Genomic DNA, 27,745 nt, shown 5'->3' with positions numbered 1-27,745 from the left:
GTCTCAGGCTGGTTCCGTGGTTGTTTAGGCTGGTCTGGTACCTATCCAGCTCGACTCGGAGGACCGGCTGAAAACGGTGTCTCCTACTCCTCTGCCATCTTAACTCCTCCTCCAGGGTAGCTCAATTTTTAAGGGACCTCCACACTGTTTTCCAGATTGGCTGTACCAACTTCCATTCCCACCAACAGTGTACGAGGGATCCCCTTTCTCCACATCCTCTCCAACATTTGTTGTTTCTTGCCTTGTCAATTTTTGCCATTCTAACTGGCATAAGGTGGTATCTCAAGGTGGTTTTGATTTGAATTTCCCTGATGGCTAATGATTTTGAACATTTTTTCATGTGTCTGTTAGCCATTTGTATGTCTTCATTGGAAGAGTTCATATCTGTTCATATCTTCTGCCCATTTTTTGATTTGAGTATTTGTTTCTTGTGTATTGAGTTTGAGAAGTTCTTTATAGATCTTGGATACCAGTCTTTTATCTGCAGAAGACACCAATTATTCTTAAAAATTCCACTCAAACCAAAGAAATGTGAGGGTTACTTGAGGGAACAACAATTAGTGGGGAACTCTGACCTGCATTTAACATAAGTCCCCTTTTTCTTTCTCAGTGTTAGTCTCCAGGTCCTTTTGATTTTCTAATTTTTCTGAATGTAGCCCAGGAGAAAGTCCTGGTAGATCCTGCTGAACTCAGAAGAAACTAGTTGAGCTAAGTCTCCTTAGTAATTAAAGGGTGTGTTGGAAATAATTTAGTAATTAAAGAGGGTGCTGACCAAACTTGGTTGGTCAAGTGTGATAGCTCGCAGTTAACATTTATTTAGCCAACTTAATTCCAAGGTTGAGTATGAAATCTCTCTTTTTTGAATAGTATTGATTGTATGATTTTGAGTATTCAAGATTAAATCATGTTAATCCAATATATCTCTTTTAGGTGGTAAAAGGTTATCATCTGGTATACATTTGACTTCTTCTAGTCCATACTTCTTTCCTTGTAACTGAAAAGATATTCCAACTTCATCCCAGCTGATACTGTTAGCTGCTTAACAGAAACATGTCCATAAGGAAGAAAATCTTGCGCATTTAATTCTGCCTGGAGGGGCATTGCAAAGTATTATGAACGGAAAGCTGAAATTTCATAATAAAGCCATTGTAGATAAGGTGTCAAGATGTCATTTTAATAATCCAAATTTTAATCATTTTGACTTCACCTGTCACATCATATTTTATTTTCTATTAGCCACACACCTCTGAAATGCTCACTAAGGGGCATTGGTGATAGAATCTACACCTGTCCTGATATGTTTGCACTGCCAGGATTTGATGGATCTGTGTGGAAAGATCTCTATGTGGGTGCAGTCTCTCTATGGAATAAACTCTTTATGTGGCTACAGATAGGAACTTAATAGTGTCTCTTGGCTATGGAGTCATCCTTCTCAAGCAATTTGTTTGCATCTTTGTTGTGTATCACTCTGAAGTAGGGTTTATACTGAAATGTACTTTAGATGCTAAAATAATTCATGTTTGTGTCCCTCCAGTTCTGTTACCATGTGCTCTTCTTTGGAACTTTTCTTTAAGACTACTTGCAAATTTCAGGTACAGTGTTTAGAAGGTGTCCATCTCCATCTGTATAACAAAAAGTAAGGACTGGGCATTATGATTCATCCAGATAATTGAGCATAAGACAAAAACTCCAGTGGGGTGGAGAGTAAGACTATAGCCCATGAGCTGGATGAAGTAGGGACCTTGTATGAAGTGCTCCAATGACATGGACTAGATTTTCCTAGAGAAAGAAGATTCAGTGTCAAAGTGTTACCTCTGTGTTTTTAGAAAGAGATAGTTTGACAATCACAGTTTATGGATTATTCTGGTGTGCTTGCTTCTCCCTCCTCCATTGTGCACATTTGGGCTTGCAGGGTTTTTGTTTTTTGTTTTTTGTTTTTTGTTTTTTTACTGTTGTTTAGACCTAGGAACAGCATTTATATTCAGCAAATATTTTTTGAGCAGAAGTTTGAGACAATTTTGTCCAAAAGAAAAAAAAAAACCATCTTTTTCTCTCCATGTTGATACTTAGGAAACCAATTGCTGAAGGGGATTTGGGATTATGTCTGACTCCTGGTTCCACACAATTTATGTACTATCTGATCTGTTTATCCTCTAATGCGTTTTTATTTTTAAAAGTTTACTTTATTTTTTTTTAAAGATTTTATTTATTTATTTGACAGAGATAGAGACAGCCAGCGAGAGAGGGAAACATGCAGGGGGAGTGGGAGAGGAAGAAGCAGGCTCATAGCGGAGGAGCCTGATGTGGGGCTCGATCCCATAATGCCGGGATCACGCCCTGAGCTGAAGGCAGACGCTTAACCGCTGTGCCACCCAGGCACCCCTAAAAGTTTACTTTAAAAAGTCATTAAATACTTGCATTAATTGAAAAATGGAATTTATTATTCAATAACTCTGTGTATCTTAAAGTTTCTTTCCCCTCTGTTTTTGGGAAATCAATGACTTTTTTTTTTTTTTTTTTTTTTTTAGCCAGCATTGTTCCCGTGATGTAGCATTGTAACTAATGATAGCTGGAATATATTCAATTCCAAGTGGACCAGTGTCATTTTTCTGTACAGCAGGAGTGAATAAGATTATCTGTAGATTAGCCAGAAGGAAATGGCTTTGTGTTTTACCTTTGTAGCAGATTCTTGGAAGGTATTTAATTTGATATTGCTATCTGTAAGAAATAGAATAAAGCAGGATGAAGCATGTACGTTCAAATGTGTAGCTGACGGCACTCTTGAAAGCAGAAAGTACTAATTTTTTACTTTTAAAAAAATCTGGAAGAGGGGCCCAAATAATTCAGGGGAAGAAAAATGATGCCCAAGTGAATCACATGACTAAGTAGATAATTCCAGTGAAACCCAGGAAGAACCGCATTAGTGATAGTCTGTAAGTATACACAGTACTTTACAATAGGTTGATTGCACTAAACAAAGAAGAAAATCCTTTCTCTGAGGAGCTTACAATCTAAAGATACAAGTTGATGCAGTGCAATATAGAATGAGAACAATAAGCGAGCCCCATAGTGGGTGGTCTTCATAGCTGAAATGCTTCAAAAACAAATGCCTTCTTGGAAGGGTAGAGGTTTGAAAGGGAGTGGTCCAGGCATGCAAAGAAGTGGAAAGCTGTTCTTTGGGGGCTGGAAGGTGAGGGGAAGGAAGGGAGGGTTGGATCCAGTGTCTGAAAAGAGGCTCAATATAAGAATGGGTAAAGAGATCAGACTAACATTGGCATGGTAGAGTTTGGTGATTTAAACAAGATGAAATGCCAGTAGAGGAGGATTTTAGAGAGAGGGAACAAACAACATACCATACGACTTTCTATTACAGCAAATACCACATCTTTAAAGACCCAGATATGGAGAATGCTGCTTGCAACAGCTTCTTGCCAATGTGAATGGCTTCTACAGCAGAATAGTCCGGAATGGTTCCATTGAGATACTGTATGTGAAAGGGCTTTGTAAGCAACAAAGCAGTACAAATGTAAGTCATCATCATATTCTGCTTAGCTTTGACTTCATTAAATTTTTGTTTGGTAATATATTTTAAGACAAAAGGTTAGCAGTAGAACTTCCTATTTTCAGAGATGTTGTCAAGAACAGATTTGTTATTATAAATGCTTCATTTATTTCCCTGTTAGACTATTACAAATGCTCATAGTAAATGTTCCTCAAAGAGTTCTCTCTACTTTCCTTACAGTTGAACTAATATTTATCTTTGTATCAGTTAAGATCATTTTCATCTTCATTCTTTCTCCCTCTCTTGTTACCTAGTCTTTTCTTTTCCTCCTCCATTCATATGGTCATGTATTTTTTTTTGTAGTCTCACAATATCATTTTATACTCAACCTCCTTCTAACAGGATTTGAGTTGATTTATTGAGAAACTAATACAATAATATGATGAACAAACTGACAGAGAAATGAGTGTGAAGGAAAAATAAACGTAAGAAAATGAAATGAGGCCATGATAAGGTTTAAACCAAGTACACAGTACTGAGGATTTTATAGCTGTGTCCTAAGTTTGGCTTTGAGTGTCTTAGCAGACAGATCAAAGAGAAAAATATTAGCTATAAGATTTGCAGGGGTCCACGAGGTAAAAATGAACCAATTTCTCAGAAGAAGCAAGCACAGATTTTCTTGAGACCTGTGAGAAATTCCTCCCATGGGTTTTTATGAATGCCAGTTTGGTGAGTTTGGATTTTATCCTGAAGGCACTGGGAAGACAGTGAAAGCTTTTGATCCAGGGTATTACATACACAAAGCTGTCTTTACAGCAGATATAGGAAAGCTCAAATGAGTTGGGGGAAACTAGATATAAGAAAACCAGTTAGAAATGAGCTCTGAGGGTCTGGACGGGAATGTATCAGAAGGAATGGAAGGCAAAGGAAACCTATAGGAGGGGTTAAAAAAATCTCCAGGGTCACTGTTTAGATATGAGTGGAAAGGGAGGAATCAAGGATGCCTATAGGGTTCAGTTCTACCTAGAGTGATGGCATCATAATCCCTGGCAAATATAAGAGGAGGAGTGAAATGTTAAATGAGAAAGCACAGAAAGTTTTGAAAAAGGTAAGATAACCACTATGGATTCTTATAGTAATATTTTGGAGTAAGCGGAACAAAGATAATGGAAAGCTACCATTTTTTTAACACTTTATGCTTTACTAAATGCTTTTATCTACAGTGTCTTATTTTGTCATTATGACAAACCTGTAAGGGAAGTAGTAAGTATCCACATTTTACAGATTTAAAAAAATCTGAGACTTAATGATTAACTGATGCATCTGAAGCCATATGACTAGTAAGTGCCTTGTTCTCCTCCCACACCCCCCAATTGACTGACACCACTTCAAGAAGGCCTTCTTCTTGGAGCCATTCATGTAATACTAGATGACAAAATCAGGACAAGGTTAGAGTTTTGTCAACATTATGACCTCAAGTTTTTGCTTTGCTCCTTAACTGTTCCACTGGGGACACTTTATATGTATAGAACTGTTTGCACCTACACTAAATGTCCCCAGACTGCAATGCTTTTTAAATTTCATATCTGCTTTTTATAGTTCTTTAATCTCTTCCACTGCTGTCAGCTGTTACTGCTTGATGTATTTGGCAGCTCCCCATTCCTAATCAGTTGTGCCCCTGGTATTTTTAGATACAATTTTAAGAGTGATATACATTGAAGACATAGGCAATCCTCTTACGAGAACCTAACCCTAACGTTATGTTTTGCTGTATTTTATGAGCAAACATACATCTTAATGCTTGGCCATTAGAATGTATATTGTAGGTTGTCATGTAGTTTATTCTCTAATTCTGGATAGTTGAAGGTACTGGATAAGTTACCTAGAAATGAGGTGCCAGTATATATATATATATATATATATATATATATATATATTTACTGTATAAGCCCTGAGAATTACTTTTCAAAAGCAGATGCTATTGGTGGCAACAGGGAAATGTAGCAATGCTTTACACACAGGAGGTTGTGTATTTTTGGTGCATAGCAATCTAATTGCCAAAGGCTTGAAATGACTACCCAATTCCCTTTATTCCAGAATGATTTGTGGCCACTTCTCTCAGTCCCCAGTGCCCTCTGCTACACAGGTTACAGACATTCCCTTTGGTTTCCAATAAGTCTTCCCTCCTGAAACAGCTACAGAAGCTTCCAACCAGCACTCCCCTGGTTCACTTGTCTCTCCGTTTTTCCCTCTGTGAGGAAGCTTTTAATAAAGATTTATTGACTACCCACAGGGGCATTGTTCCTATAGGAAGCACTGCACTCCTCAGTGTGAAATCTGTGTCTCCAGCTGGCTGAATAAAGCATTTTGTGACACTTAGTACAGTGTGTGCATAATTCAGATGTGTGGACTGTGGACAGCCTGGACTTTGAGTGCCCAGTCTACCTCCAAACACAAATGATGTTTTTTCCAAATCTACTTTTCAAATTAATTTTATTATTTTTTAAAAAATTTTGTTTATTTATTTGACAGAGAGAGAGCACAAGCAGGCAGAGCAGCAGGCAGAGGGAAAGAGAGAAGCAGGCTCCCCACCAAGCAGAGAGCCCAACGTGGGGACTGATCCCAGGACTCTGGGATCATGACCTGAGCCGAAGGCAGACCCTTAACCCCCTGAGCCTCACAGGCACCCATCAAATTAATTTTAAAGATGATGAACAGTCAGTAACTAATCAGTACATTCATTAGGCAAACTGAACTTGATAGAAATAATAGAGAAGGAAGAGGAAAGGTCATTTCCCTTTATATTCTACTGAAGGATGAAATTAATAAAAGTTGTTATCCTTGAACTCAGCGAGGTCAATAAAACTCTTGGCCTTTCATATGTTGATAGGTGAGATTGTATTCTTCATGGTGTTAGGAAGGGAAAGTGTTTATTTCTTTGCATAGGTACTTTGGGACAAAGAAGCTTCTTTTATTGTTAGCTAGAAATACCTGCATATCACCTTATGCCCAGAAAATGGGAATGATTTTTGATTTGCTGTGGCCTATGGAAAATATAGTTGTGATACTAGTATCTTATGGCTTGAAATTGGGCTTTGGTAGAGAGTTTCTGGTTTGATGGTCTTTGGAACCCATGACCACAGATAAGATTTACAAAGATGACTGGTAGAACACAATTCCTAATGCACTTACATAAATGCATTTAAGCCATGAAAGTATTTTCTGGAAATAGGCAGGGCATCCCAGCCTTCATGAGAGTGAAGGAGATTTCCTAGAAGCCCTTGGACTTTAGTGGTTGTCCTGCTTCGCAAGTGATCATGTCATTATATCCATTTTAGACTGACCTTTCAGAAGGAGAGAAATTTGCTTTCCATTTTTTTGTTTTTGTGTCTAAGTATCTATTACAGGAACATACATATGGTGGGCAATCAAACATCTCTGATGAGATGTTTATTGGTGAATGAAAAATGTTTTCTGAAAGGAGCAAGTGGTATGCTCTCTAAAGATAATCAGATTTATCAGTTTGAAAATATGACAATGCAACCAAAGTATCTAAATTGAATGGAAAGCTATGAATTATGCCTACAGAATGCTGCAGCTGCTCCCTTATGTGACCTCGACTTTGGCAGTATAATGAAAGTAAATTATTAGACATTTAAAAAGCCTCACTAAATGAAAACAATTAGCGGCTTGATGTGTTATATTTGGACCTAGCACTAGAGAGGCTTCACTGGTTATAGTGCTTGTGAGCACTGAAGCCAGCCCTTGATATTTGAGGCACATTATGCGCATTTCCCCAGAGCATCATGGTTTGGAGTTCTCTGTCTGATGCATCTGTTAGCTTTAGTGCCCTCTGACTAAAAAGGATATGATGATGGGTGATTATCAGGCATAAGATTTAAACCAATGAGATTTGAGTCTCTAGACTTTGATTGCATTTCATCTGTCAACTGCATTGAACTTTCCTTTAGAAAACCAGACTAACATTGACCTGCTAGAGTCTATGGGGAGGCTCTGCTATAATAAATCTTGATTAGGTATCAGTAGATATAATAGGGACAAGCAATGGGGGCGCCTGGGTAGCGCAGTCGTTAAAGCGTCTGCCTTCGGCTCAGGGCGTGATCCCGGCGTTCTGGGATCGAGTCCCACATCGGGCTCCTCCGCTGGGAGCCTGCTTCTTCCTCTCTCACTCTCCTGCTGTGTTCCCTCTCTCGCTGGCTGTCTTTCTCTGTCAAATAAATGAATAAAAAATCTTTAAAAAAAAATAGGGACAAGCAATGAGCTAGCCAGAAAGGGAGAGGTGGGCATAAGGGACATTTTTTGAGCTGAGAAGAGGATAATGAGATTAGACCAAAAGAAAGTTTGTGTTCCTCTTTGTCCTTCCTCTTTGCCACTACCTTGATCTAGTACCGAACCTTACTTGCAGATCTCTTCTTATCTTTCCTTATTTTTGTTTTCTTCCACCCCTACGACCCCCATCCATTCCTTGCTCTTGAGCCCCTTTGTCTTAGTGGAAATTCCCTATTAAGGTATTACCTAACAAGAGAAAGACACCAAAGAAAACTGTTAGTTTTCCTCTTTTTTTTTGTATTTTCATAAAATACTTTCTACATTTACCCACTTATCTTTCTTTATTAATGCTACCCAGATGAAACCTTTATTAGGTAATCTTATTATCTCCCATATTTTTATAAAGTGACTTCATTATGAATGGCTGGAGCTGAGATCATTGTATTTATCTAAGAAGCAACATTCTCTTTATGGCATCTTGATCACTCTGACATCTTGTCATCTAAGGTGGTATCGCAGGGTATTAACAATCTTATTAATGGTTAGTGTGAAATTATCCAACCAAAATTCAAAGTCACTTTAACTTAAAATGATTGGATAAGATCCCCAAATCAAATGGTCATATGCCTAGCACTGCCTAACAATTAGAAATCAGTGCTTTGCAACAATGGTTTTTAAACTATTTTACTTCTAGAGGAAACAAAATTCTATTAACACTCCACCCTAAGGAAAAAAAAAAGAATAATTTATCACCAAAGAGCCAAAATTCTGATCTCCCCTGACCATCCCTACCCCCAAAAAAGTTTTTAAAGGCTGAGAGAATATAACAACAATGACATAGATAAGAAAGAAACTGGCTTACCCATTCATTCATTCATTCAGCAAATATATATTGATAGCCTACTACATACCATCATCATTCTCCATCTACCCTGTTATCCAAAAGATAATGTTCCCAAGTTTGAAAATAACCATTCTCTAGTGGTGTGTAACCTATACTTGAATTAGAGTAACCCTCAATTTCATTTCTTTTTGGTAGTCAGTGATTCGGTACTATGTACTTTGGATACAAGAAGTGTAATGCTTTTGTTTTCCAACTCTAGGATGTCTCTCTAGCCTGCATAATCTTACCCATCATTCATAACCATCGTTCATATTTGTTAAATTGTGCTTCCAGTTATTTCCAATGTCTTGATTTTATTTTTCTTTTTAAACATTTTATGTTAAAATATTTATTAATATAATTTAATATAAAACATAATATAACATTTTAATTGACAAAATTTAATATAAATTTGAATATAAAATATTAGAGTATTTTAAAATAACCTTTTATTTTTAAAAATTCACAGGAAGTTACAAAAATTGTACAGAGAAGTCTCTCGTAGACTTTATCCAATTTCCTCCAATTTATAGTTTACATAACTAGAGTGCTACATCAAACCGGAAAACTGACATTGATACTCTGTATATGTCATTTTATTACATGTGAAGATTTGTATAACCAACCAAGAGACAGAACTATTCCATCACCACAAAGGTTTCCCACTTGCCTCCTACACCTTTGGAATAAAACTCACCCCCTCCCATCCTTCACTTATCCCTAACTTCTGGCAACCACTAATCTGTTTTCCATCTGTAAAACTTTGTCATTTCTTTAGTATTATATAAAAATACAGAATGTAACATTTTTTTATTAAGTTAACCACCATACAGTACATCATTAGTTTTTAATATAGTGTTTAGTGTAACCTTTTGAGATTGACTTTTGCTCAGTGAGCATGATACTTTTGAGAGACATCCAATTTGTTGCCTGTATCAATAGTTTTTCCTTGTATTGTTGAGTAATATTCTCTGGTGTGGATGTACTATAGTTTGCTTAATCTTAGGCCTATTTTATTGTTCTATTTTCAAGTTTTCTGATTCTTTCCTCTGTTCAATTCCTTCTGCTCTTGAGCCCATCCATTGAGTTTTTAATTTGGTTGTTGTATTTTTCAATTCTAAAATTTCCATTTGGTTCTTCTTTATAACTTCTCTTCCTTTGCTGAGACTTCCTATTTTTTTCCGTTAGTTTCTATTGTGTTCATAATTGCTCCTTGAAGAAGCATATTATGATAACTGATTAAAAATCCTACTCAGCTAATTCTAATCTCTTGTCATCTCAGTCTTGGTTTCTGTTGATTTTGCTTTCTCTTCTAGGTTGAGGTCTTCCTCAATCTTAGTATGATGAGTGATTTCTTTTTATTTTAAGTTTTTATTTAAACTCTGGTTAGTTAAAATACAGTGTAATATTAGTTTCAGGTGTACGATTTAATGATTCAGCACTTCCATACTATATCTGGTGCTCTGATAAATTATTCTTAATTGAACCCTGGACATTTTGAGGATTTTGCTATAAGTTCTGGATCTTATTTATATCAGTTTTAGCAGGCCTCCTTTGACATTACACCTGTGAGAGAAGGTGGTGGGCACTGCCTGGTTCATACCAGGTGGGTGTGGATATCTGGGTTCCCTATTCAACATTTCTTGACACTCTAGTCAGAAAGAGGATGCCTTGTTACTGCTAGGCAGAGGTGGAATTTCAGTCTCCCCATGAGGCCTCCACTGATACCACCCTGGCAGGGAGAGAGAGAGTATCTTCAAGTAGACTCCCCACTGAGCAAGGAGCCTAATGCAGGACTCAATCCCAGGACCCTGAGATCATGACTTGAGCCAAAATCAAGAGTTGGCCACTTAACCAGCTGAGCCACCCAGGCAACCCCCTTTTCTTTTTCTTTTCTAATATAAGCATTTAAGTGCTATAAATTTCCCCTGAATTTTTTATTCTGATATATTGTACATTCATCATTGTTCATATCAAAGTCTTTTTCTATTTTCCCTTTTGATTTTTTTCCTTGACCCATTGATTACCTAGAAGTATGTTACCTAATTTTCAAATACTTGATTATTTTCGGTTTTAAAATGTTGAACCAGTCTTGCACACATGGAATAAGGCCTACTTGGTCATGGTGTATGGTTTATTTTATACAATGTTAGCTTCAATTTGTTAATATTTTTATTGAGGTAAACTTCGTAAACATAAAACTCACCATTGTAGCCACATTAAAATGTACAGTCAGTGGCTTTTAACACATTCACAATGTTGTGCAAACATCACTACTATCTAATTCCAAACATTTTCATCAGTCCTCAAATAAACACGGTAGCCATTAAACAGTTACTCCCCATTTCCTCCTTCCCCCAGTCCCAGGCAATGACTAATGTATTTTCTATATCTATAAATTTGGACATTTCATATCAATGGAATCATACAATACATTGTCTTTTGTGACTGGTTCCTTTCACTTAGCATTATGTTTTCAAGGTTCATCCATCTTGTAGCATGTATCAGAATTTCATTTCTTTCTAAGACTGAATAGTATTCCATTGTGCAAAATACCACATTTTGGGGTGCCTGGGTGGCTCAGTCAGTTAAGTGGCAGACTCTTGATTTTGACTCAGGTCATGATCTCAGGATCCTGGGATCAAGCCCCACATGGGGCTCTGTACTCAGTGGGGAGTCTGCTTGAGATTCTCTCCCTCTCCTTCTGCCCCTCCCCCAAATCACTCATGCTTTCTCTCTCAAATAAATAAATCTTTTAAAAAATGTCACATTTTATTTGTCCACTCATTTATTAATGGACATTTAGGTTGTTTTCCACCATTTGGCATATGTGAATAATAATACAGCTATGGACATTCATGTCCAAGTGTCTATTTGAGTCCCTGCTTTCACTTCTTTTGGTTACATATCTAGGAGTGAATTGCTGAATCATATGGTAATTTTGTATTAACTTTTTGAGGAACTGCCAGACTTTTCCATGGTGACTGTTATATTCCCACCATCCATGCACAGTGGTTCCAATTTCTCTGTATCTTAACCAAAACTTGTTATTTTCTGGGGTTTTTTTTAATTTAAATTTTAGTTAAAATACAGAGCAATATTGGTTTCTGGAGTAGAATTCAGTGATTGATCACGTACATACAACACCCAGTGCTCATCACAGCAGATTCCCTCTTTAATACCCATCACCCATCTGGCCTATCCCCCACACACATCCCTCCATCGACCCTTAGTGTGTTCTCTATCATTAAGAGTCTTTTATGGTTTGTTTCCTTCTTTCCTTTTTTTCCTTTCCCCCTTTCCATATGTTCATCTGTTTTCTGTCTTAAATTCCACATATGAGTGAGAGTATATGGGATTTGTCTTTCTCTGACTGACTTACTTCACTTAGCATAATGCACTCTAGTTCCATCCACGTCGTTGCAAATGGCAAGTTTTCATTTTTTTTTGATAGCTGAGTTTATATATATATATATATATATATGTGTGTGTGTGTGTGTGTGTGTAATCACATCTTTATCCATTCATCATCAATGGACATTGAGGCTCTTTCCATAGATTGGCTATTGTCGATAATGCTGCTATAAACACTGGGGTGCATGTACTCCTTTGTATCTGTATTTTTTTATCCTTTGGGTAAATACCTGGTAGTACAATTGCTGGATCCTAGGGTTCTACTTTTTAACTTTTTGAGGAACCGCCATACTGTTCTCTAGAGTGGCTGCACCAGTTTACATTTCCACCAGTCGTGTAGGAAGGTTCCCCTTTCTCCACATCCTTGCCAACAACACCTGTTGTTTCTTGTGTTCTTAATTTTAGCCATTCTTATAGGTGTGAGGTGGTATCTCATTATGGTTTTCATTTGTATTTCCCTGATGATGGGTGATGTTGAGCATCTTTTCATGTGTCTGTTAGCCATCTGGATGTCTTCTTTGGAAAAGTGTCTATTCATGTCTTCTGCCCATTTCTTAATGGATTATTTTTTTTTGGGGTGTTGAGTTTGATAAGTTCTTTGTAGATTTTGGATACTAACCCTTTATTAGGTATGTCATTTGCAAATATCTTCTCCCATTCCATAGGTAGCCTCTTAGTTTTTTAGTTTTGTTGATTGTTTCCTTTGCTGTGCAAAAGATTTTTATCTTGACGAAGTCCCAATAGTTCACTTTTGCTTTTGTTTCCCTTGCTTCCAGAGACGTGTCTAGTAAGAAGTTGTTACAACTAAGGTCAAAGTGGTTTCTGCCTGTGTTCTTCTCTAGAATTTTGATGGTTTCCTGTCTCACATTGAGGTCTTTCATCCATTTTAAATTTATTTTTTTGTATGGTGTAAGAAAGTGGTCCAGTTTCCTTCTTTTACATGTTGTGTCCAGTTTTCGCAGCATCATTTGTTGAAAAGACTGTCTTTTTTACATTGGATATTCTTTCCTGCTTTGTTGAAGATTAGTTGACCATATAGCTGTGTTGTTATTTTTTAATAATAGCCATCCTAATGTGTGTGAAGTTGTACCTCACTGTATTTTGATTTGCATTTCCCCAATGATTAGTAATGTTGAGCATCTTCATGTGTCTAGTGACTGTATGTCTTTGGAGAAATATCTATTCAAGTCTTTTGCTGATTTTTAATTGAACTGTTTGCTTTTGATGTGTTGAGTTGTAGGAATTCTTTATATATTTTGGATATAGTTTTCTGGGTATTAGATATTTTTGTATTCCATTATATATTCTTTAGTTCTGTTCTGTGCTACAGTTAAATTTCTAGGAACTGATCCTTTCAAGTACTGCTTTTAAGATTAGTTAGATGGGTACAGACTGAGTTCAGTCTAGTACTAATTATTCACTGCTCTTTAGGCAATGCCATATTGGTTGTTCTATTCGGTGCCTTATGAATTATGACTTTTTCTATTCTAGTTGGCACAAGCAAGTATTATTCCTGGGCCCTGTGTGATCACTGGGTGCTGTTCTCTCTAATCCTTTTGGAGGTTTTCCCCCCCTGGTCTTGGGTAGTTTTCTCACATTCAGGCACTGGCAGTGATATCTGCTGGATACTCAAGTGGGAACCTTTAAGATCTCCAGGATTTTCTTCCTGTGCTGCTCTTTCTCCTTTCTGGTACTCCATCCTGTGAATAAGAGCAAGATACCTTGGTCTTCTCATATTCTCAGTTCTGTCTCCTCAATTTCAGAGTCTTCCAAGCTGTAGCTGGGTTCTTCCGCACTGCAGTCTGGAAACTCTCTCATAGCACTAAGCTGGGGCAATCAGTTTGTTTCCAGTCTCACAGGGATTATTCTCCTTTGTTGTCTGATGCCCACAATCTTAAAATCCTTTGTTTTATATATATTGTATTTTTAAAAATTTTTATTACTTTGCTTTTGTTGTTACAGTCTGTTACTCCATCTTGACCAGAAGTGAAGCTGTCATATTGTTTTAAGTTCTTAATTTTTACTGGTAGCTCAGAGAAATCTCTGACTCCAGAGACTTTCCTAAACTTGCATGGCCTCAAGTTTTTTACACATATAATTGAAAGGTCAAACATACAGATGTAATAGGGAGATCAACTTAATCATCTCGATTGTTCTCTTTGTTCATTTCCCAGCCCTGCCTACTCAAGTAACTAGAAACATTTGTCTCTTTGCAAGGTACCCTCTCAAATTATTATTCTGTGTTGAATAATGTTTATTATTATGTTGAACAGAAGTATGTGGAATGTGTTGTAGAAAGGCATGATTGCTCCTGCTGTCCCCAACCTCCCATGTTTAAAATAAGCTCCATGCTTCCTAGTTCCCCCAGGAAAATATTATGTCTGCATTATTCATGAACATAAACCTTTAAAATACATTATTTATATTTATACTCTGAACCATCTTTTGAGAGTCTCTTAAGTGTACTGCCCACTATGGGAAATATTCCTTCTTAATTTCTTAGTGTTTCCTAAATTCAAACCCCTAAAATTTCAAACTGAACTCTATTCTTCTAGTATTTTTGACAGACATATTTGAGTTCATCTCCCCCATGCTGTTCATGTTATGGTCTGACTATGATAATATCCCATTTCGGTCATCATCTTTTAAAACCGAAGAGACCTCATTCATCTTTTTAATCTATTATTACCACATAGTTACCTTCCTTTCTGTCTTCACACTAATCCCTTCCATTGTTTCTGTTTCTATTCTATCTTAAGATATAGCACCCAGAGCTACATTATAATATTCTATATTATATCTAAAATATTTATATCATAGTATGACAGAGAAGAATAATATGCTACTTTTTCCCTTTCTTGAAAACTCCCACCATTTTTTAAAAAAAACTTTTAAAAGTTTTTAAGACATCACATAGATTTGACATCACATAGATTTGATATCTTCTGAAAATATTCCCACATTTCCTTTTGGCTTATACAACTAAGTCAAAGCACATCACATTGTAAGTTATTTATATTGTTATTCACCAAGTTCATTCCATGATCTACATAGAACTCATGTAATTGGTATAATTTATTTTATATGCTCAATTTTTATCATTTGCTATGAAGTCAACAAATTAGGATAACATTGCTTTAATGAACACTAAACTTTGAAATAAGGAGATTATAGATGATAGTTACTGCTGTATCTGTCTCAACACCTATCATATTTCTTTATTTTGCTTTCAATGCTTAGTATGGAGAAACTCAACCCATACAGATAAATAATTAAATGCCACCAAATTTTAATAGCACATCTTACAAGCATAGATTATTATTTAATTAAATAATCATGAAGCCTAAAAGGAGAGTACTAGGAACCATTTCAAGTTGAATCATCAACTATCTGACAAGTGCTCATATTCTTTATCAATATAAGAGAAATACCCAAAACTCACAAATAAGTATATTAATGATAATGCAGTATATTAGCATCTTTACTTGTTATTTTACAACTGATTCTTATGACAAAGGCATATGTTGAACAGATGTGCACAGGCTCAATTTGACGCCAGACAAGTCTTAGGTACATATACCATAGTACTGTACTTGCTTTAAAATTTTATATGAGCAGAAATGCATAGCCCTGTATAAGAGGGAAACTGATCTTCCAAATCAGATGTACTCAGAAGAATTTAAATAATTGCACAGAAATGGCAGGACAAGATTTATTCTGAGGTTTGAACAAACAAGTTAATAATTAGGTGGTTCTCAACATTATATATTTGGTATAAAACCTAATCAGGTATTTGTGTTGATAGTTTATGATTTTTATTATAGATTTTTAAGTCACTAAAAATAGTTTTAAATGATTTTCAAATAAAGTATTGGCAGAACATGTGAAGCAACTCTGTATCCTAGAGTTCTGGTAAATAGAGTTTTAAAACCACTCAAAATCTAAATATTTATTATTATCCTTTGTCTAATTTACTTTTATATTTCTTGTCAATAAATTCAACTGTTTCTAGTCAGGGATTATTTTTCTTTACAAAAACTATGAGCCTTTTCTCTAATAGTGTATGGCAATGGTTTCTTTTGATTCTATTTCATTTTTTAAGGCAAGTTTTAGAAACTTGCCCAATACGAAGATTAAACTTGCTAGTTTGTGGTTCTGAAGGGTTCTATAGAGATTTCTAGTGAATGTTGGGGATGGATGGGTAGGTATTTTGTTGACAGTTCCTCAGCCATTTGGTATGATGCCCATAAATCATAGCAAGCTGTATTTTATAAAGGGTAATTTTTATTTCTCACTTGTGTTTCTTTAAAAATCTTGGGTGAATGAGACCCCAGTTATTTTAATTGTATATAGTTTGTCATTTGGGGGTTAGGAGTTACCATCAGTGAATTTAGTATATCAAACCTGTGTGTTTCATGAGCCAATTTGGGAATAAAAGACTACCTAATATTCTTTAAGTACTGACTCAGAATTTTTGTCTAATCTCTCTGATAGTCCTTTTTTATCTATGTAACTTTTTCACTGTGATCTTCAAGTGGACCCGTCACTTTCTTGTATGTCATGTGGTATGACCACAGCCATGAAGCAAGATAGAGTATGTTATTTTACTTGTAATGCTATAAGTGGAAAAAGAAAAGTTTTGTGAAATTGCCCCAAATTAAGCACGAACCACTTCCATAAAGCATAGTTTTGCACCACTCAGCACACACACACAGCTACCTAAAGGAAGGAGCACAGCATTGACACTGGCTGCTTAAGTTCATTACATCAGGCCCCACCCCCTGCACTCCTATAGAGTGGTCCTTCCCAGTCAAGCTTGCCTTAGTGAACTTAAGCAGGCCCCTTCCACAGAAGACTAGCACAAACCCCTACGAGAGCCCACACCCCCTCTTTAAAGCCTGGAATTTTAAAGGTCAGCAGACTTGATGGGGATAGAGCCAGGAGGGTACTGCGTTACTCCTGGAGAGAAGTCAGGCAAAAATCAAAAACAAAAACAAAACCCGAAAAACAAAAAACACAGAAGCAGAGAGAATGGAAACAGTGATCTAAAAATGCCTGGGGCACACAGAGGGGAGATTAGTCCCTATTCTAGAGTACTTCCTTAAAAGACTGCATTCACAGAGATACCTCTCCAGAAACAAAGGAGCTGATGGTCCCATTTCCCTGCCCTGCCCCTCAGCATAAACACAGAGCCACCTGAGGGAAACAGCTCAGACACTGGCTACCTAACTTGCTTACACCAAGCTCCACCACCCTGTGCTCTGGCAGGACTACCCTTCTAAATTAAGCTTGCCTCAATCCAATGTGGTGGGCCCCTCCCCCAGAAGACCAGCACAAAACTCTGCCCATACCAACTTCTCCCAACAAGAGAATTCTGCATGGCCTCAGTTCTGGTGGAGTTGTTGTCGGGTCTCATTTCACAAATAGACCAGAGCACATCTAGGTAAAACTCACCAGATTTAGCCCAGGGACCAAACACCTGTGCACTTCAGACAAGGAGAGCCTCTGCAGATAACTGAGCTGAGTGATTGAGCAGCTGAACTACAATAGCAGAGCGCACACAGCACACACCAGAGATACTTCCTGAAGCACCAGGCCGTAGGCGCTAAAGGACTTCTTCATAAGGCCATCACTTTTAGGAACAGGAGACATAACACAGAGAAGAAGGCAAAGACTTAGACAAAATGCCAAAATGGAGGAACCTATCCTGAATGAAAGAACAAGATAAGGCCACAGCCAGATATCTAAGTGAAACAGATATCAGTAACATGCCTGATGGAGAATTTAAAACAACAATCATAAAGATACTCACTGGCCTTGAAAAAAGAATAGAATACATCAGTGAGACTGGAACCACAGAGATAAGAGTTAAATAAGAATCAGTCAAGATGAAGAATACAATAAACGGGATTGGAAACAGGCTGAGGCAATGCACAGCAGGATGGAAGAAGCAGAGGAACAGATCACTGACATAGAAGACAAAATAATGGAAACTAATAAAGCTGAACAAAAGAGAAAGATTTATGGAACATGACAATAGACTTAGGAACTCAGAGACTCTATGTATTATAATAGCATTCATAGTATAGGAGTCCTAGAAAAGGAAGAGAGAGAAAAGGGGGAAGAAAATTTATTTTAAGGAATAATAGCAGAAAACTTGCCTAATGTGGGGAAGGAAAGAGTCATCCAGAACAAGGAGGTACAGAGAACTCCCATCAAAATCAACATAAGCAGGCTAACACCAAGACATATTGTAAGAAAATTTACAAAATAAAGAACAAATCTTAAAACCAGCAAGACAAAAGAAGACCTTAACTTACAAGGGAAAACACATAAGGCTGGCTGGAGATTTTTCAACAGAAACTTTGCAAGCCAGAAGGGAGTGCATGATATTCTCAGTGTGCTGAATGGGAAAAATCTGCAGCCAAGAGTACTCTACCCAGCAAGGCTATCATTCAGAATAGGAGAAATAAAGAGTTTCCCAAACAGAAACTGAAGGAGCTTATGATCACTAGACCAGCCCTGCAAGATATATTAAAGGGGATTCTTTGAGTGGTAAGGGTAAACCAAAAGTGACAGACAAGAAAGGATCAGAGAAAATCTCTGGAAACAAGAAAACAAGTGATAACATGGCACTAAATGCATATCTATCTATAATTACTTTTATAGACCCTTCAGTATGCTGCCTACAAGAGACATATTTTAGCCCTAAAGACACCTGCAAATTGAAAGTGACGGGGTGGAGAAAAATCATCACATAAACGGATGTCATAAGAAAGCTGGAGTATCAGTACTTATACTGGACAAACATAGACTTCACAACAAAGACTATAAAAAGAGACAAAGAAGGGTTCTATATATATTAATAAAGAAGACAATCCAAGAAGAAGATATAATAATTTTAAATATATATGCACCCAACAAGGGAGCACCCAACTATAGAAAACAATAATAAACATAAAGGCACTAATTAATAATAACACAATAATAGTACGGGATTTTAACACTCCACTTACATCAGTGGACAGATCATCTAAACAGAAAATCAAAAAGGAAACAATGGCTTTGAATGACACACTGGAACAGATGGATTTAACAAACGTATTCAGAACATTCCATCCTAAAACAGTAGACTACACATTCTCCAGAACAGATTACATATTAGGTCACAAAACAGGCCTCAACAAGTACAAAAAGACTGAAATCATAACATGCACTTTTTCTGACCACAATGCTATGAAACAAGAAGTCAACCACGAGGAATAATTTGGAAAGACCACAAATACATGGAGGTTAAACAACATGCTACTAAACAATGAATGGGTCAACCATGAAATCAAAGAAGAAATTAAAAATACATGGAAACAAATGAAAATGAAAACACAGTGGTCCAAGTTAAAGAAAAAATAGAAAAGTTCAATGAAACCAGGAGCTGGTTCTTTGAAAAATTGAACAAAATTGATAAATCTCCAGTCATATTCATTAAAGAGAGAAAGAGAGAGGGCTAAAATAAAATCACAAATGAAAGAGGAGAAATAACAATCGACACTAGAAAAATATAACAATTGTAAGAAAATATAATGAAAAAATTACATGCCAGCAAATTGGGCAACCTAGAAGAAATGGATAAATTTCTAGAGACATATAACCTACCAAATCTAAAGCAGGAAGAAATGGAAAATTTGAACAGACCAATTACCAGTAAGGAAATTGGTTATCAAAAAACTCCCAACAAACAAAAGTCCAGGTTCAGATGGCTTCACATGCAATTTCTATGAAACATTTAAAGAATTAATACCTGTTCTTTTCAAACTGTTCCAAAAAAATAGAAAAGGAAGAACAACTTCCAAGTTCATTCTATGAGGCCAGCATCACCCTGATACCAAAGCCAAATAAAGAATACACTAAGAAAGAGAACCACAGGCCAGTATCCCTGATGAACATGAATGCAAAAATTCTCAATAAAACACTAACAGACCAAATGCAACAATACATTAAAAAAATAATTCACCACGATCAAGTGGGATTGATTCCTGGGTTGTGAGGGTGGTTCATTATTCACAAATCAATCAATGTAATACACCACACTAATTAAAGATAACCATATGATCATTTCAATAGAGGCAGAAAACAGCTTTTGACAACGTACAACATCCATTCATGATAAAAACCCTCAATAAAGTAGTTTAAGAGGGAACATACCTCAACATAGTAAAGGCTATATATGAAAAACCCACAGCTAATATCATTCTCAGTGGGGAAGAACTGAGTGCCTTTCCTCTATGGTCAGGAACAAGACAGGCATGTCCATTCTCACCACTGTCATTTAACACAGTATTGGAAGACCTAAACACAACAATTAGAAAACAAAAAGAAATAAAAGGCATCCAAATTGGCAAGGAAGAAGTAAAACCTTAACTATTTGCAGATGACATACTTTATATAGAAAACCGGAAGTCTCCACTAAAAAACTGCTGGAACTGATAATTCACTAATATCGCAAAATACACAATCAACATACGGAAATCTTTTGTGTTTCTATACACTAATAATGAAGCAGCAGAAAGAGAAATTAAGGAATCAATCCCACTTACAATAGCACCAAAAACAATAAGATATCTAGGAATAAACCTAACCAAAGATGTGAAAGACCTGTAGTCTGAAAACTATAGAATACTGATGAAAGAAACTGACGCAATGAAATGGAAAGACATTCCATACTTATCAAATGGAAGAACAAATACTGTTAAAATGTCTATACAGCCTAAAGCAATCTACACATTTAATGCTATCCCTATCAAGATACAGAATTTCTCACAGAACTAGAACAAATCATATTAAAATTTGTATGGAACCTCAAAAGATCCTGATTAGCCAAAAGAACCTTGAAAAAGAAAAGCAAAGCTGAAGGCATCATGATTCCAGTCTTCAAGTTATATTACAAAGCTGTAGTAATGAAAACAGGATGGTACTGGCACAAAAATAGACACATAGATCAATGGGACAGAATAGAAAACCTAGAAATGAACCCACAACTATATGGTCAATTAATCTTTGACAAAGCAAAAAAGAATATCTGATGGGAAAAAAATAGTGTCTTCAATAAATGGTGTTGGTAAAACTAGACAGCAACATTAAAAAGAATGAAACTGGAGCACTTTCTTACACCATACACAAATATAAATTCAAAATGTATGAATGATCTAAATGTGAGACAGGAAACCATCAGGATCCTAGAGGAGTACACAGGCAGAAACCTCTTTGACATTGGCCATGGTAACTTCTTACTCGATATGTCTCCTGACGCAGGGGAAGCAAAAGCAAAAATAAACATTTGGGACTTCATTAAGATAAAAGGCTTCCACACAGCCAAGGAAACAATCCACAGAACTAAAAGGCAACCTATGGGATGGTGGAAAATAATTGCAAATGACATATCTGATAAAGAGTTAGTATCCAAAGTGTATGAAGAACTTGTAAAACTCAACAACCACAAACCAAATAATCTAATTTAAAAATGGGCAGAGGGCATGAATAGACATTTCTCCAAAGAAGACATAGAGATGGCCAACAACTGATCATCAGGGAAATGCAAATCAAAACTATAATATGCTATCACCTCACACCTGTCAGAATGGCTAAAATCAACAAGAGACAACAGGTTTCGGTGAGGATGTGGAGAAAAAGGAACCCTCATACACTATTGGTGTGAGTACAAACTTGTGCAGCCATGCTGGAAAATAGTATTGAAGTTCCTTAAAAAGTTAAAAATAGAAATACCCTATGACCCATCAATTGCACTACTAGGTATTTACCCAAAGAATACAAAAATACTAATTCAAAGGGATACATGCACCCTGATGTTTATAGTAGCAGTATCTACAATAGCCGAATCATGGAACCAGCCCAAGTGTGCATTGATTGATGGGTCAATAAAAAAGAGGGGATATATATTTACAATGGCATATTACTTAGCCATTAAAAAAGAATGAAATCTTGTCATTTGCAATGACATGGATGGAGCTAGAGAGTATTATGCTAAGCAAAATAAGCAGAGAAAGATAAATACCACACGATTTCACTTATATGTGTAATTTAAGAAACAGAACAAATGAGCAAAAGGTAAAAAAAGAGAGGGAGAGAAACGAAGAAACAGACTCAACGATAGAGAACGAATTGAGGGGTGGAGGGGGAATGGGTAAAATAGGTGATGGGGATTAAGGAGTGTACTTGCTGTGATGAGCACTGGGTGTTGTTTACAAGTGTGGAATCACTATACCATACTCCTGAAGCTAATATTACCGTGTATGTTAACTAACTGGAATTTAAGTAAACACTTTTAAAAGGTCAATTAACATTTTAGAAACTTTTTGCAAAAATACATGTCAAAGTTGAATGTGTAGCATTTGTAAAAAGCTTATACCTTTTCTTGTTTAGGGAATGAATTTTTACTTGGGCCTCCAATAAATAAGCATTCTTGTAGATTATTCCTCTGTGTGTGACTTACAACTCCTGTCATAAGAGACACTGGTGATTTTTTGAAACAAGGTTTAAATTCCTATTCTTGTCCAATCTATATAATGACCATATTTAGTTGAGTTTCTGAGGTTTATCTTTTAATACAAACCTTTGTGTAATCTTGAATGTGTAAGTTTTTCCCAAAGGCATTTAGATTTGTTTATAGCAGTGTAATAAAAAAGTCAAGGTGAATATGCTGGGATTTTAGAAATGCTGACAATATTATTTAGCTTCCCTAAATATAGTTGAGACTTTCATTAAACATTTGAATTCAAGCTGTTGAGCCAAAGCAAGAATTTTTATAGCTACAGAGAAATGAAAGGAAGTATGGTTTTATTATTAGTCCATAATACTATTGATTGAGGAAAAAATAACTGGAGGCAGGAGGTGAATCAGACTACTAAACAGTGATAAATAGTGATATGAAACTCATACCACTAAAGATTTAAGAGTCTGAATGCTATGAAGTACTTGTTAAATGTCTCCTCCACAGTCTATTTAAACAGTTCTGGCTTGTGTGGTCCCTTCATTTCCTTTCTTGAATAGCTTGCTAAGTAAACCTTCTAAAACTTCTTGTGGTAAACCATGATTACCTCCTATGGTTTCAACAATTGAAGGGTTCATTGGATTTTTATGCTGGCTGTTAAGTACAATAATCATTAGTTCATACAAAGTATAAGAGCTCTGGCTATGTATTTTCCTTTACTTTTGAATTGCAGTTAAGGCGGTTAAGGCAACTTCCTGTTTGAGACTGCACCTTGCTATTCCAAGTTTTCTTACTGATGAAATTGAGCAAACCAGTAATTGACCCATGAACATTTAGAATAGTGCAGTGAAAATGCCTACTACAGTTTTTCTGGCCCAAACTTCTACCTCAGGGATCAGCAAATATTTTCTCTAAAGGACCAGATAGTAAACATTTTGAGCTTTGTGAGCTATAAGGTCTCTGTCACAACTACTCAACTCTCTTCTAGTACATATATAGCCATAAACAGTACATAAATAAATGATCATAGCTGTGTTCCAATAAAACTGTATTTACAAAAACAAGCAGCAACATTTCTTCAAGGAGTATATACAAATGTCCAACAAATACATGAAAAGATGTTCAACACTATTAATCATTAGGGAAATGCAAATCACAATCACTTTGTACCCTATTAGGATGTATGTAATTTAAGAAAAATGGAAAATAATAAATGTTGGTGAGTATTTGGAGAAATTAGAACCCTTTTATATTGCTGGTTGGAATGTAAAATGGTTCAGGCTCTGTGGAAAACAGTTTAGCAGTTTTTCAAAAAGTTAAACATAGGATTACCATATGACCCAGCAATTCTACTCTTTAGTATGTGCCCCAAAGAATTGGAAACAGATATTCAAATACTTGTACACAAGTGTTCATAGAATTACTGTTCACAATAGCCAATAAGTGGAAATGACCCAAATGTCCATCAGTGGATGAATGGATAATGAAATAGTTGTATATCCATAAAAGGAATGTTATTCAGCCATAAAAAGGAATTAACCTCAATAATATTCTGCCAAGTGAAAGAAACCAGACACAAAAGGCCATATATTGTATGATTCAATTTATATGCAGTATCCAAACAGATAAAGGCAGAAAGCAAATTAGTGGTTGATAGGAGCTGTGTGAATGGGGGATGACTGCTTAATAGGTATGGGGTTAGTCTCCTTTGGGAATGAGAAAAATGTTTTAGAACTAGTTAACAGTGATGGTTGTATAACATTGTGAATGTACTAAATGCCACTGAATTGTACACTTTAAAATGGTTAATTTTAGGGGCGCCTGGGTAGCGCAGTCGTTAAGCGTCTGCCTTCGGCTCAGGGCGTGATCCTGCCGTTCCGGGATCGAGTCCCACATCGGGCTCCTCCACTGGGAACCTGCTTCTTCCTCTCTCACTCCCCTGCTGTGTTCCCTCTCTCGCTGGCTGTCTCTCTGTCGCATAAATAAATAAAATCTTTAAAAAAATGGTTAATTTTAAATGAATTTCACCTCAATAAAAAAATGCAGAAGAGGCAGTGACCCCGATTAGCTACAGTTTGTTGACCCCTGCTCTACCTAACGCATAATTTCCTTCCATTTTCTATCTTTGTGAATTACCTTCTTCTCTGATGTCATTTTTGTTACTTGAGAATATGTTGTGAAGTAGTAGAAGAGGCTTTTATGGCCATGGTGCAACTTGACTACCACGAACTGCCAAAGTATGTAACACCAAATTTTTTTCTGAAGACTTTATGAGTCACTTTAATATTTGTTATTTAAAGACAGAAACAAAACTCATGGTTCTGGTCTTAATCAAAAATATATTAAGCTGCCTATGTATATGTGTGTGTGTTTGTGTGTAAATGCTCAAAAATTCTATACCTGACCCTTAGCTCCTATAACATTTATAACAGAAGACACGAACATTAATAGAACATTTATAGGTGAAATCCTGTATCTACGTAAGTGTGTGTGTGTGTGTGTGTGTGTGTGTGTGTGTATGAGTTCTTATAACTTTATCCTACAGAGTAGGAGTTGGCAAACTATGGCTCTCAGGCTGTATCCAACCTACTAACTTATTTTTGTTAATAATTTTTCTGTAGCAGCTTTATTCATTATTTATGATAGCCAAGTCATGGAAACAACCTAAGCTGTCCATTGACAGATGAGTGGATAAAGAAGTTGTGGTATATATACAATGAAATATTATTTAGTCATGAGAAAGAATGAAATCTTGCCATTTGTAACAACATGTATGGACCTTGAGGGCATTATGCTAAGTGAAACAAACAGAGAAAGACAAGTGTTATCTCACTTATATGTGGAACCTTTAAAAAAGAGAGAGAAATTAAAAAAAAAAAAGAAAGAAAGTAAAAACCAAGCTCATAGATACTGGTAGTTGCCAGAGGTGGGGGTGGGGAGTGGGTGAAATTGGTGAAGGGAGTCAAAAGGTAAAAATTTCCCACTATAAAATAAAAAACTCATGAGTATGTAATATACAGCATGGTGACTATACTTAGTAATATTGTATTGCATTATTGAATGTTGCTAGGAGAGTACATCTTAAAAATTCTCATCATAAAAGGTTTTGCAACTATGCATGGTGACAGTTGTTAAGTAGACTTGTAATGATCATTTTGCAATATATACAAATATTGAATTATTACAATGTATGCCTGAAACTAATATAATGTTTCATGTCAATTATACCTCAGTAAAACGTACTCTATAAAAAAGAAAAGCATTTGACCATAAAAAATAAATAGCAACTTTAGTGAGGTATAATTGAGATATAATTCATATATCAAATAGTTTGCCCATTTAAATTGCACAAATCAGGGGTGCCTGGGTGGTGCAGTTGTTAAGCGTCTGCCTTCTGCTCAGGGCGTGATACTGGTGCTCTGGGATCGAGCCCCACATCAGGCTCCTCCGCTAGGAGCCTGCTTCTTCTTCTCTCACTCCCCCTGCTTGGGTTCTCTCTCTAGCTGGCTGTCTCTCTCTGTCAAATAAATAACATTTAAAAATAAATAAGTAAATAAATTGCACAAATCGTGATTTTTAGTATTTTTGCAGAGTTGTATAATTGTTACCACAATCAATTTTTAGAACATTTCATCACCCCAACAAGAAACCCATTAGCAGTCACTCCCCATTTCCACCTAATACCACTGGCAACCGCTACTGCTATGGATTTGTCAGTGATGGACCTTTCATCTGAGTGCAGTCATACAATATATGGTCCTCTGTGACTGACTTCTTTCACTTAGCATAGTGTTTACAAGGTTCACCCATGTTGTAGCATATATCAGTACCTAATTTCTTTTTATGGCTAAAGAATAGTTCATTGTATGAAAGTACCACATTCTATTCATCAACTCATCAGTTCATGAACATTTCGGTTGTTTTCATCTTTTGCATATTACTAATAATGCTTCTAGAAAAATTTGTAAGCAAGTTCTTGTGTAGACTTTATATTCATTTCTGTTATATAAATAACTTAAAGTAGAATGATTAGACTATATGTTAACTCTGCGTTTAACCATTTGAGGAACAGATTGTTTTCCAAGGGAGCTCCACCATTTTACACTACCACCAGCAGTTTATTAGGGGTCCAGTTAGTTTCTCCACACCCTCACCAATACTTTTTATTACTGTCTGTAAATGAAGTGTTATTGGGACACCACCACACCTAGTCATTTACGTATTGTCTATGATCACTTTTAAAGTACAGTGGCAGAGTTGCCAGCTGCTGCTATGGAGGTATTCTTACAAAGCTGAAGTTAATCATGTTTTGAATATGTTAGTGACATTTGCTAATTAGAGGAATTCTCTAGTACATTCTTTTTGTAACTTCCAAGTGGTCTACAGAAATCTATAGTTACTTTAAACAAAGTATACCTGTGTAACAAGTATCTAAGATACCCAATTATATCTATTAGGCAGAAAATTGATTCAAAAAGAAGATAATTCATAGTTTATTATGAAAAGCTTTGTGATAAGTGGTAAAAATACCAGAAAATGTAAGTATAGTATCAAAATATTAAATGACAGTACACATGATATCCCAGAACATGTAAAATATGTATCTTGGAGTATCATAAAATGGGGAGGGCAAGGTTAAGTTTTTAAAGCAGGAATTGTTTGGGGAAAGAATTTTCAGGGAAAAGACATGTTAGACTTTTAAGGATAAGGCAGGTGCTAAATCTCGGAAAAATCTTCATCCCTCACTTGTTCCCAGAAGCAGCTACAGCCAAGCCACCCCTGCCTTGTTTTCCATTCAGGGAGCCAAATACAGACTGGGGTGGCTAGAGATTTGGAAAGCTGATATCTAGATCATTTGGGTTTTTGATAAGGGAAAAGACTAAATTAGGAGTACCACCAAGATGGAGAAGGGTGTGGATGGGGAAAAAGTAGAAAGGTGAATCAGTCACACAGAAAACTTGATTTCTTGGGTCCTGAACAGTTTTGTTCACTTTCAGTTGTGTGTAGACAAATAACATTAAATTTGCTGGAAAACATCAAACAGCCATTAAGGATCCTTGGACTGAAGGGAGAGGGAGAGCTTAAGAAGCCTTGCCCACAAGTTATTTTGTTCTTCTGTGGCCATACAAATGTGTAGCTTAACAACTCTGTT

At 36.3% G+C, this 27,745-nt stretch overlaps 1 protein-coding gene across 5 annotated transcripts in view; it reads left to right on the top strand.

Moving 5' to 3' along the window:
* EDA (ectodysplasin A) overlaps window positions 1-27,745 on the top strand; it is a 421,716-nt gene that overhangs the window by 147,193 nt on the left and 246,778 nt on the right. Inside the window, exon 1 of one of the 5 annotated variants that reach the window (XM_087860410.1) lies at window positions 3,395-3,526. The exons of the other annotated variants lie outside the window; for them this stretch is intronic. The gene's annotated coding sequence lies outside the window, so the exon portion shown is untranslated. Of the gene's footprint in view, window positions 1-3,394; window positions 3,527-27,745 lie in introns of those variants that run through there. 5 annotated transcript variants of the gene reach the window in all.

Source organism: Ursus americanus, chromosome X (genome assembly GCF_024610735.1).
Source record: "Ursus americanus isolate L20-20 chromosome X, mUrsAme1.1.p, whole genome shotgun sequence".
Classification (NCBI taxonomy): Eukaryota; Metazoa; Chordata; class Mammalia; order Carnivora; family Ursidae; genus Ursus; species Ursus americanus.
This window is presented reverse-complemented; position numbering and strand designations above follow the sequence as displayed.